Source organism: Passer domesticus, chromosome 3 (genome assembly GCF_036417665.1).
Source record: "Passer domesticus isolate bPasDom1 chromosome 3, bPasDom1.hap1, whole genome shotgun sequence".
Classification (NCBI taxonomy): Eukaryota; Metazoa; Chordata; class Aves; order Passeriformes; family Passeridae; genus Passer; species Passer domesticus.
Window position 1 is genome coordinate 74,814,729 of NC_087476.1, and position 12,191 is coordinate 74,826,919.

At 38.5% G+C, this 12,191-nt stretch overlaps 1 protein-coding gene across 8 annotated transcripts in view; it reads left to right on the forward strand.

Moving 5' to 3' along the window:
- The window catches only part of RPS6KA2 (ribosomal protein S6 kinase A2), a 294,786-nt gene that overhangs the window by 173,933 nt on the left and 108,662 nt on the right, over positions 1–12,191 (forward strand). Inside the window, exon 1 of one of the 8 annotated variants that reach the window (XM_064414041.1) lies at positions 11,539–11,557. The exons of 6 other annotated variants lie outside the window; for them this stretch is intronic. The gene's annotated coding sequence lies outside the window, so the exon portion shown is untranslated. Of the gene's footprint in view, positions 1–11,538; positions 11,558–11,587; positions 11,684–12,191 lie in introns of those variants that run through there. One more of the 8 variants, XM_064414042.1, reaches the window with a different exon arrangement.

Genomic DNA, 12,191 nt, shown 5'->3' on the forward strand with positions numbered 1-12,191 from the left:
GGAGCACAAGATGACCCTACCCAGGGAACTTGTCAGGCACTCACAGGACAGTGAAAAACAAAGCAAGGCAGACAGAGACAGTGGCAGACGGGAGCAAAAGGAAGCCATGAGAGAAAACTGAGCAAACTGAAAAGCAGCCTGCTCAGCTGCCACTAGCCCTAATAATGTGCAGTTTTCATTTCCTCTCTTCCCCTTTTTTTACTTTTTTAAAATTTTATTTTAACCATGAAGTAGGTGTTTGATAACACTTCTTTTTTTTTTCACTAGTGAAATGTTAATTCTGTCAGTAAATCTTCCTCTGTGTCAGTTCCTACTAAGTAAGTTTTGACACTTTTCCAGAGCACAATGCCTATGATGGAAAAATGAAAATATTAGTCCGGATGTGGGAAAAACTTGCATACTTGACATTAAGAAAATGAATAAGACCTCAGTAGAAAAGGATATCTGGCATGTTTCAGTAGTTTTCTCAGGAAAAGGTAGATGGTCAAGAATAGGGAAACAAATGTTTTCACCCTCTGCATCCTAACATTTTCTGATCAGTGGTTTGCTTGAATATTTCTCAAGATGTGTCTGATGCTGCCACAGTCAAGGGCTGCCACAGTTGCAGAAGAGCTTGAGGGCTGTTCTCTTTTGCAAGTGATATTTCAGTTTTGACAACTTTTGAAAGTCACACAGAATTTATGATGGCACATAAGGAATGTCAATAGTAAATATTAATAAAAAATTTTGGGATATTTGAGGAATTTCCTCAGGGAAGGGTAGCTGCCTGCTATGGAATGTTTTATGCCAGCATTTGTGTGCAAAAAAATGAGTCCAAAGGGGACTTAACCAAAATGGTTAAGAGCCATCATACAGGTCTAAAAGGCAAAGAGTTCCCATTTTCTTAATTTGATCCTTGATGAAAATTTCAGATTAATATATTAAAATATTTATTCCTAAACCATGGGGAGTCTCATAGATCTTTAAATTTCTTTAAGATATTTCTGTAAGGTACAATGTAAATTTTCAAAGGTGAATTTTTATTTCATGTTAAAAATGATAGTGACCTATATGAATGAACCAAAGATGTAACACTATGGGTCTTTTCTATCAGATTCTATTTCAGTTTCAGTTAGAAATTCTTACTCAATATATATTTGAACATGCATGTATTATTAAATAAAAATACACTTTCCAAGATGCTAAGGGCACTTAATAGTGAGCTAATAGATATTATTAGGCAAAGCATAGCCCCCAGTTCTAAAGTCTGAGGGAGTGATCTGAAAAGATTATAATTTTCTAAAAATGAAAAATAAAAATTGCTCATAGATTTCAGCTTCTAACACTGATGGGTATTCAGTGTGTAGGTGTGACTAGCAGCATAATAAAAGTCCATTTTCTATGTAAAATGAAAAAAGAAGGTTACTTTGCCCTTGATGATAATGCTGCTAGACATGAGTAATCTTTCGAGTTTTATTGAATTTATGAGCAATCATCTGAAGTAGCTATACAGACCTTTTAAAATTCAGTAGAAGGTTGGTTTTTTTTAAATTTTGGCCTTAAAATCAATTTCTTGTGGAGAAAGCTAATACAAAATTGGCATTTGTGTGTTATTGAAATGTTAATTTACCAAGAAGTTACCTAAATATTTAATTCTGCTAGGAGTTAAGATGGATCAGTTTGCTTTGCTACTGGATGACTAGAACAGATAAAGCCAGAGCATTGTGAATGTTGTGCAACGATACCTGTAGTAAAATTTAGACAACAGTATTGTTCAGATATGTGTTATGCTTTGCTCTCCACTTGTTTATTATTTTCTGCATACTATATAACTCATAGGAAAAATTAAAAGTTTGATTCTTCAGGAGCTCTACTGTGTAGAAACCAGCGTTGTGCCAGATTCTTTCCTATAACTTCAGTTCAGACCTTAATTCTCTGACAGTGCTGGACTTTTCTTGTTGTGGTGAGCCTCTTCTGTGAGCTGGGTGATGGAGCAGCTGCCTCTCTAAGCCTGGCTGGGTGGGATGGGGATGGGAGAGCTGTGTGTGTCCAACACAGCCTAGGGCTCCTGCAGCCAAGGCAGCCGCTGCTCATCTCCCACTCATCCCAGTTTGCCATGGCAGTGGGGAGGAGCTCGGGGGTTGTGCCCAGCAACACAAGCTGGTTTGGTTCATGTTGCTGACATATTGCATGTCCTGACTTTGTTTACTTTGGGCCTAATGTGAGGCATTGTGTAACTTTAATTTTGTCCTTTTTGCAGTGCTTGGCCAGTGGCCCTTCAGGCTGGGTAAGACAGTGTCCTTAGCTGCCTTTATATGTAGGTTTTAGGGCACTGGTTTAGGTAACCCACTTAATTTTTTTTTTCCTTTTATTGTTGCCAGATGGTGCCCCTTGTACATATTTGCCCTGTCCAGTTAATTTAGCTTTCCTAGACTGGGGCTCTGCCTCTCTGCTGTGCCAGCAGGGCTTGCCCTCACCCGACAGAGGGCAGATAGCTCAGAAAGGGGTGGTCTGCTGCACTGGAGAGAGGGCAGTGAAGCAGGGTCCCAGAGTCCTGGCAGTCATTGCACAGCTCTGGCCAGTTTGTTCAGCTGGGAATGAGGAGGCTCTGAGTCTCCTCCACACTGTCATGTTCAGACTTGAGCAGGAAAGAACGCCTGTGCTTTCCACAGTGGCTATTGACCCACATCAGTTCTGGGGGAAACAAACCCATGTATATGAGTTTCTGAGTGCAATGACACCTGTAAAAAGTGTGTCAGCTATGATCGGTACATTTTGTTTATTTTAAACAGGTGCATTGTCATGTCCAAGATGCTGTCAAAAAATTTTCCAAGAATTTGAACTTTACGGCAGGCTTTAAGACTGTCCCTTTAAAAGTCCATGCCAGGTGCCTATCTCCCTGTCCTCCTGGTAGGATGGCTGCATGCAGGGCTGCCAAGTGAACATCCACTTTCCTGGGACAAGCGTTCAGTAACTGTCACAATTCAAATTACTCCATCAGACTCCACGTGTGTCCATGACCAGTCTGGTCTCCGCCAGGGTGGCTTGGTCCAGTCTTATTTTTCTAATTTGGGAGTGAATTGATTTGTACTGTGCTGTTTCCCATGTACATAGAGGTGCTGTGAAATGATGCCATTTGAGGTAACAACAGGCCTGGCAGATTTGTGTTTGTGTGGCTTCCGTCTCAGCTGTACCCATGTCATCTTATCTTTACTGATACAATACCAAATTTAAATTGCTGCTACCCAACCAACATGATTTCCTGTTCAGACATTTTTTCATTTAACTAGGAGAGTTAACCAAGTAAAAGTTTTTTAAGTCACCAAGTCAATCTATTTCTAACAGTTCAAAGTTACTTTAATTTTACAAACACTTCCTCAGAATTTTTGCTTTAAAACTATACCATGTGTTTTGTACATAATTCTTCAGTTTTTGTCTAGGATGTTTTTGAAAAACAGCGTCCTGGTTTTTTGAACTTACCTTCAAACTAAGATGAAAATAGAATTTTAAAACAGGAATGAAAACAAGTTTTTACAGCATCTTTAAATGATTTTTTATAAAACTGTAGCTCAAAAACTGTTCTCAAAGCATGCTTGATAAAAAAAATCTTGTCTTATATATCTATATATCTCAAGTAACTTTTGTAGTGAAGTCCAAGATATTTTCAAAAAATTTCCATCAGATTCTTAGTTGAATACAATATCCTTTCCAATAAGTAGATGCTTCAAATTAAAAATTGAACAGGACAAAGTCTAGGGGTAGACATCCAGGGATAACTGGATGCTTCTGGCTCCAGTATTAAACACATACGTGCTATTGTACATGCAGGTAGTCTCACACATTCACAGAGAGATGATTGTCATTAAGAGCATAAGCTCTTATTTTCTAGATGCCTTTTGGTTTTCTTTCACTCATACTTAGTTTTTTTATTCTGGAACTGGTTAATCCCTAGAAGTATGACATAATTTACATTTAGTGACATTGCAAGCACTAATTTCACTATTTATTTCCTGAAATACTGGAGCTGACATTTTTTGGAGCTAGAGAAACCTATTTCACTTTGTGCTCTACTTATAAGGTTAAAGTACTTTTTCTATGCAAATACTGACTTCCTCTAGGATTACTGTAATTGATGGCTCTGTCCACTGGATTTGTGGAGATGGCTGTTTTCAGAATGTCTGCAGGTAATGACTGTTCTCTGACTTGTTAATCTCTTCCTTTCTGATTATCTGAGCAGATGTTGCTTAACCCCCAAAATGGATAGGACCACTAAGAGCAACAAACCATGCAAGTCATGGGGAAAATTTGCATCAAAATATGGGGAAGTTGCAGTCAGTTAGCAAGAGAAATGAAGGCACAATGAAGGCAGGGAAGGGAAAATTTTGAAACAGTATTTTTCATGAGAGAAACTTTCTGGAATGGCAGACTTTGGTTTTGAGTGAGTACTGGAGGTAGTTTCTGGATGCAGGAAGGGATTGTCTACTTGTATGGTGGTCTGAGGCATGTGCTTCTCCATGCTTCTTCTGCAAGTAGTGTAAAGGATGTGTTTCCAAAGTGTGGGTACCTACAACTTGTCTTAGCTCTTCACATCTGGGTGCTTTTTCATCCACTGGAAGGAAATAATTTGGAGTTCTTCCAGAGAGATGTGTTGAGCACACACTTGTGTCAGCAGAAACGGGATTGGGGAATTGAGACAGTTCAGCCCTCTGACAGTTCTAATGAGCTGTTTGATCTATTGGAGCTAGCATATCTTCTGCCTGCAGGTAGCTCCCTGCCAAACCCACTGGAGACCCTCCCACCTTGTTAGGGTATGCTGAATCTAATGGGAATGACCTCTCTTGGTGGCATTTCAGGCTAAGCCTGCAAAGGTTGGGTCAAGATTACACAGAGAGGAGATGTGTGGAAATGTCCCAAGGCACCCTGTGCAAAGCTGGCCAGGGCACTCCATTGTCAGCTCTGATGATGGAGCCCATCAGCATTCTCATACAGTTCTGTAAGCATCAGCATGCTCTAAACAGCTCGGTTGTTAGAAATGGGCCAGTTCATTTCCATTAACCTAAAACCAGCTTTTTGTGTACATTGTACTTTTGAACCTGAATAAAGCATTAATACCTGCTGGTACAAGCTCCGGAGGTTTAGAAACATGAATTGTACAGACCATTAAATTAAAATAAAGCAACTACATCAGTGTTGCCTTATGATAGGGCTGGGGAATCAGGAAATTTGGACTCTGTTTCTGGTCCTGTCAAATTCACTGTGTGACCATAGGCAAACAGCTTAACCTCACAGCATCTGAGGTTAATACTTACCCAACTTGCAGGGTTTTCTGAGGCTAGATTAATGTTTCTGTTGTTTCTTTGGCATCCTGAAATGGATGGTGTTTGCAGTGCATATGCTGTTGATAACAGCATGAAACAAAATGAAATGTAAATTACTTTCTTAATTGTTATAGGTGAAAAATGCAGAACTCTTGGCCCGTATTTTAACATTTTGAAGAATGCTGCAATGATTTGATAAAAATAATTGCAGACAGTCAAGCAAGTAAATTTATATAACATTTTTGGTTTGTTTGTTTTTAGGCATGTGATTAATCCCAGGTTTTTGATGACCCAGATTAGGTCTTCATTAGCAGTGCAGTAATACAGAAACTTTCCAATGGAAAATTACAGCAATGGATTCCCCAAGGAAAGAAAGCAGCCATTTCTATGGCAGTCAAAAGGAAACCATCAATTTTTTATTGCTTTATAGATGCAGCTCCAAATTGCAAGACTTATCTTCTTTCAGTGTAAGTGGTTTCGTGGCCTTTGGCATGAGTGGTCAGTGGAGTAAATCCTGTATGTGGATTGTTGAAATGTTTCTCAATGGCAACAGAATCTCTCAAGGGAATTTCATTTCTCTTTCACAGAGAGAGAAAGCAAGATTAGGGGACATTGCAGAACTAATGCACTGCTGGGCTGTTCCTCAGACAGTTACGTTATGCATTTATAAAGAAAGGTTTTATATTCACCTTCAGTCAAGCATTTCTGTTTGGCAAATAGTTTTGCACTGGATTACTAAAGGTTCTGAGTCTTTCATAAACCAGGTGAACCATGCAGTTTCTCATTTGGCTTTCAGCTGAATTAGTTTTGAATTACTGGATTTTATAGAGCTCTACATTACTGAAATATTTTTGTATAGATTGCCATGTCTACTGGCATCCTTTACAAGGACCTTTCAAATCTGGATGAAAACCTAGATTTTCTTAATAATTTCCTGTATAAATATATAGGCTTAGGTTTTTTGTTGTTGTTTAAGTAATCATGTGTATCACTTAAAGTTTCTTTAAATACCTAGGCCATTTTTAATCCAGTTTATTTTGCTGGGTTTTTTTTTTTTTTTTTGGGGGGGGGGGTTGGGTTTTTTTGTTTGTTTGTTGTTTTGGTTTTTTGCGGGGGGTTGTTTTTTTGTTGTTTTGTTGTTGCTGTTGTTTTGTTTGTTTTTGTTTTTTAATGGCTGTTCTTTGCAAAACATTCTGTTCAATTACTGAGATTTTTCACACTGAGGAGTGCTAAAATATAAATGCATATGGTTTTGGAGCTCTTCTGAGTGGTGTAGCAGGAGCTGAGGGAATTCTCCCTTGCAGATTTTCGTGTCAGGGATACATTGTCCAAGCAAGGTGCCACCCTTTTAATACCGGAAGAGTTGGTATTTAGTTATTTCAGGGAAGATTTGTATTCTGAAGGAAGAAAAGCTGGTACAATTCTAGGTTTTCATTCTGCTCCTTTTTACAAGAGGTGAAATAACACAACATTAGCTGGTTCTTCAGTCAAGCAACAAGTAAAATAAAAGCCTAATTCCTCAAACTTTTATTTCTTCATCAAGACACTGAAGTCACACTCTTGAAAATCCACAATTAGGATCTAATAACTTACTATTTCTCAAATAGCTTTTAAACACCAAGTGATGAATCTGTTCTTCATTCCTGACTTTTCTTCATGGAGTGATGCTATTTATGTGTTTTGATCATGCTGTGAAGTCTGTAGGATATCCTTTGATGATCGAGCCAGTATTTTGTTAAAAGGATGTTTCCATCTTCTTTTACTGCTTTAAACTTACCAAAAACAAATTTAGAAACTCTTCCTGTTCATAAAGGAGATGACAGTGCTAGCTGATTAAAAGGGGCATAATTTGTTGCCCCACTTATCTCATGTTGTTGATTAGCTGCAACAGATATTGATGCCAAATTCACTTTTTATATGAGTAAATTTGGCACATATGCATGACAGTTCTTCCTCTTGTACCATCATTAGCAGACTCTAACTAACTGGCATTCTGCCACTGGGGAAAAGGAGAATTGTTTTCACTCAGTGTGCATCTTTGTTCACCATCTGTATCCTTTGCTTTTAGGGCCTGATCCTGTAAACATATTGCAAGAACAGTTAGCTGTCCAATATCTACTTATGTTGCTGGTAATTAATTATGCCTATTTATAAAGAGAGGGGTTTTTAAGAGCTGGGGTTTATATTTGTAAGGTGGATTCTGAATATCTCTTATAAATCTTGTAATGGTCACCATTTGTTAATAGGATTTGTTGTATTTACAGCCATGTGGAGATCATTGTGGGTTCTTGAAAACACACAGCAAAAGAGTGTCATATCATATAGGACAAAACAAAAAAGAGGCATTTGAAGGGTGCTAGGACACAAGTTAGTAACACATAAGGATTTTCCCCATGTCTAACCTGAATGTTTCATGCTGCAGTTAGTTTTATTTCCCCTGACTGTGTCCATAGTATAATTTAGGTTTGATTCATGTCTCCAGTCTTGCACAACTGACAAAATATTGCAGATTGATGTTATAACAGGCTTGGCTTAGGGCTTCTGTTTCCACGCACACATTAGATGGTGGAAAACAGCTTTTGTTTAGGCCAGCAGTGTTATCCCCAGGTCCCAGAGTGGTCTGGGAGGGAGTTGCAAGACCAAGTCTGTGAGCCTCCTATGTCTGCAGTGTTCACGTGGGTTGCAAGCTTGTTTCTTGCCTTTGCTCAGAATTTCTGTGGCCTTTACCCTGAAGTGTTGAACAGTTGTGTGGCTGTGACAGGCTGGGAGATTGTCAACTCTGCTTAGTGTGACTTGCCACAACCCAAACCCTTCTGTCTTCAGTTCGAGGGCTCACTGCTGGAATGTGCCCTGTGTGTTTTGCCTTACGTCTCTCCCAGAGCTGGCCACAACTACAAAACAACCTGGCTCCTTTCATTATACCTTGTGTGAGCTGCCAACTCGCTCACCCATGGCTCACTTTCAAGTTGGGATTTAAAAGACTTCTTACAATTTCCCAAGAGCAGAGCAGCTGGAGACCTTCCTGAGGGAATACCTCTCTGGGTTTCAGGAGCCAAGGATGGGCTGAGGGGCAGAAGCTCTGCTCATGTCCCCATCATGCCCATCATGATGATAGTATGGATCCCAGGAATCTGCAGCTACATCCCACCTCAGTTCCTGCCCAGCCCAACCCTGCACTCCTCTTGGCACTCTCCCAGACTTAGCTTACCACCCAAGGATTTATGATGGGGTGACTGGAAGGCAAAGCAGGAGGTTTTCAGCTAGGATGGGCAATAGCTTGGTTTGCTTGTTTGTTGGTGAAGAAAATACTGAAAGGGATTATCCCTTCATTGGTGCCTTTTATAGGTGACTTCTGAGGGAGAGAGATTCAGTAGCTAATTTGGCTGATAGATGCTGTTTAGTATGCAAGACTCCTTAGTTCTTCAGATGAACTTCCGTAAAAAAAGAAAAAAAAATCTGATTTTGCTCCAGATAAAATCCAGCATATTCATGCAGTTATACATCATATACTTTTCCCTTGTTAATAATGGGAATAATGTTGTGCATTTTCTATAAGACTTATTTGCATTTGGTGTACATCACCCTGGGTCAACTTGCAGCATATGTACTGAAGACTGTTAGAGTCTTCTGCTCTCTGCAGTTCCAGGAATCTTACTTATAGCTCCACCTAATCAACCTTCAGTGTCCTTAAAATATACACTTACAGCTTGTTGGCATAGAAGTTGGTACAGAGATGAGAAGATGATGTGAATTTTTTGTTTCTCTTTACTCTTAACCTCCAAATGAAGGCTGTTTACACAGCAGTGTTATATGTCACCCAGCTTCACTTGCTACTTCACAGAACTGGAAGTTTAGATATTGCAACTATGCAGAACTGTAGTTCTTATATTATTTGACTATTTAGATGGTTTCAGTAACATAGTTTAATCAAAACTCATTGATGACATCCATGTGTATCTTCACCAGCGTAAGGAGTTCTGTGAAGACAAATTATTTTGGTATTGACCTGTACAAAAAAGTTTCGGTTGTAAATTCTGGATAAAATCCAAAGACATAGATGACAATTTACTCAGCCTTTGTGGGTAAAGAAACATTCTGAACATTGAAAACAAATCAGAAAAAGCACAATCCAAGAATAATGTTTTTTGGGCAACTGAGCTTTTAACAAAGCAAACTGGAACTCTGCTTTAGCATAGCAGGACTCTGCAGTGTAGTCAGCAAGAAAAAAAGAATTCTTTTAAAAGCAAATAAATTTAAGAATACAAACAAAGCAAAAATTGTGGCAAATTCATAAGCAGCCTTTCACTGTGATTTACATTAAAGAGTTTTTTCCTTACAGTATTGTCTTAAATTGCCGAAACTTTACCTCCCATTATGTCTTGGAAACACTGTGAAATTGCTCTTCTTTTATGACAAAATGGGGAAAAGAAATGAACATTGCACTTGTGTATTTGATTAAACACTTCTTTAAAGTAACACTTTTGTGTGGTTTCAGCTTTCTTCTTTCATTTGTCATCTTCTGGTTGTGTTCTGTTTTTCCTTTGTCCATAATATTAATTTCAGCTTCCTGTAATTACTGGTTTATTGAATTACTTCACTTACCACTCATTTGTCTTCTTGCTGTTATTTATAAAATATCACTATAGTTACATGTGATATAGATATGGTTGGCTGGCTAGGCTTACAAAATAAGTCTCACTATAAAGGTTATAATATACGGTGGCCACAATTGTCTAGGACTCCCTGAGAAGCACAATAAATGCCTTATCTGAGAAGGAACTGGAATAGCTGTTGCTTGGCGTCCTGTATTTGATACAAAATTATTGAATTCATGTAATTTTCAAATATTTTATATAGCAAAAAAAAAAAAGTTTGGTGATTATAATATGTCATCAAATTTTTCTTCAGAATTCTGTCTCCCAGCTTCATTAAGGATTTTACTGATATTGCAGCCCAGTGGAGCCAGCTAGTGATTCTGAGTTTCAATGGGATAGCATCTACCATATGGAGCACCAAAAAGCATTTTCATTTTATTAGCTTGATATTAAAAAAACCGAGTAACACTTGCGTAAATTGTGGCACTGTATTTTGACATTTGTTTTTCTTTGTTCAGGTTACTAATGGAAGCTGTATCCGAAATGAATGTTAAAAGTGGAATAGGAAGAACTCATTTAATCTGTGCCCATTAACTTTTTTTCTGAATGGGAGTTCAGTCTCTTTCAGGAATTCCAGACAGCTCTGTGGCTGCTCTGAGCATAGAAACCAACTCACAGCTCACCGCAGTCACCAACTCACAGTATAGTAACCTTTAACTTCTCCAGCTCATTGGGGATAAACTTGTGAGAGTGGTCATGATATTGCACTACAAAGATCTTTATCTGTGCTCTGGTTCTGTAATCACCTGAGAGCAAACCTGTCATTTCTGTAAGACAGTTGATAGAAGTTTATCTTCTCTCTCCACCTTGTCTCTTTACTGTCTGCAGCAAACTGATTTTCAGTAAAGCCATTTGGATTATCTTTTATTTTAAAAAAAATAAAACAACAAAGCCTTTACCAGTTAAGATGCCATGTGAATTTGTTTTAACGGTTTTCAGCCAGAACAGAAAAATATTGAAATAGCTGCAGGTCAATGAAAACTACCTAGCAGGAACTTGGTGATCTCCATTTGACCCTTTTCTTGCTTGTGTATATATTAAAAAAATACTTGTAGAATGGAGACTAAAGCAGTAAATTTGTTCTAAAACTGGTATATTCAATATTTTAAAACCCCAGAAGCTTCTGCACAGGAATGGATTTAACAGAAAGAGCTCCTTTCCACTGCCTTCCTTCATCATCATCATCATGTATCTTCTTGTATGCAGGGTTTTGTGGATAAGGTGGCTGAAGATAAGAACCAGGACCACTTGATGTAAATGTCCCTTTACACAGCTGGGCAGGTGAAAGCCATGCCTCACAGTCTGCAGGAGCATGGTGATAAGCACTGCAGCAGGGCTCAGCTTTCAGTTGGTTTGGTAGTTTTCTAACTGATACCAGGTGATCTAACAGGTCAAGTACTACAAGGACTGTGAAAATAAGTAAAATTTATTTTGAATTAAAGGACTGAAGACACTGTTTTTTCCCATACCTGTTAAAATTTCTCCCAGTGTAAAAGTTTGGCATAATATCTGACACAGGGCTGTTTGTTTACTTCCAGTTTCATGGCCAAGAGCCCTGATTTCCCTGACCTGTGTTGGCAGATCATGGCAGTATAGCCACAGAGGGTAAGCATGTCTCTGCAGAAGGATATTTCAATAGTTTGTACAAGTATACATCAGGCCAGAAAAATGAAACTATGAGAGCATCATGTATTGACTGCTGGAGACTGTAGAAAATCCACAGTGAAAAAGGTGGGTTGATCAAAAGCTGGCCTAGAAATATCCAGTATAATGCAGTGTGTGTCTTTTGCAAAGTGTGTAGGCTCCATCTAATGCTAAAGGAGTCATTAAGGAATGAGGGAAGGAAGAATTAATATAAATCTGAGCTAATTAGCACAGACTTGCTTTACAATCAGCAGAAAGAGGCAAGCTTACTAAGTCCTGCTTTAGATTACTAGAAACATAGTGTTGTCTAAAAGAAAGAAAAGCTTAAAAGCACCCTTTTTTTTGTCACCTGTACAGAACTTTAGACAGCTAACTTGGACAGAGTTTGGTTGTTGAACAGAGTTTGGACCTATGTTTGGATAAAGCCTACTCTGGAAATAATTTTCAGTAGACTTCAGTAGACTGTGGATCAGCTTTGACTAAAGTTTTGCTGCTGTGACACTGTCATTATATGTTTGTCAAGATCCCAATCAGCTGACAACCAACTAACCTGCCACGCTTCCCACACCCTTTTGTTATACAAAATCACATTATC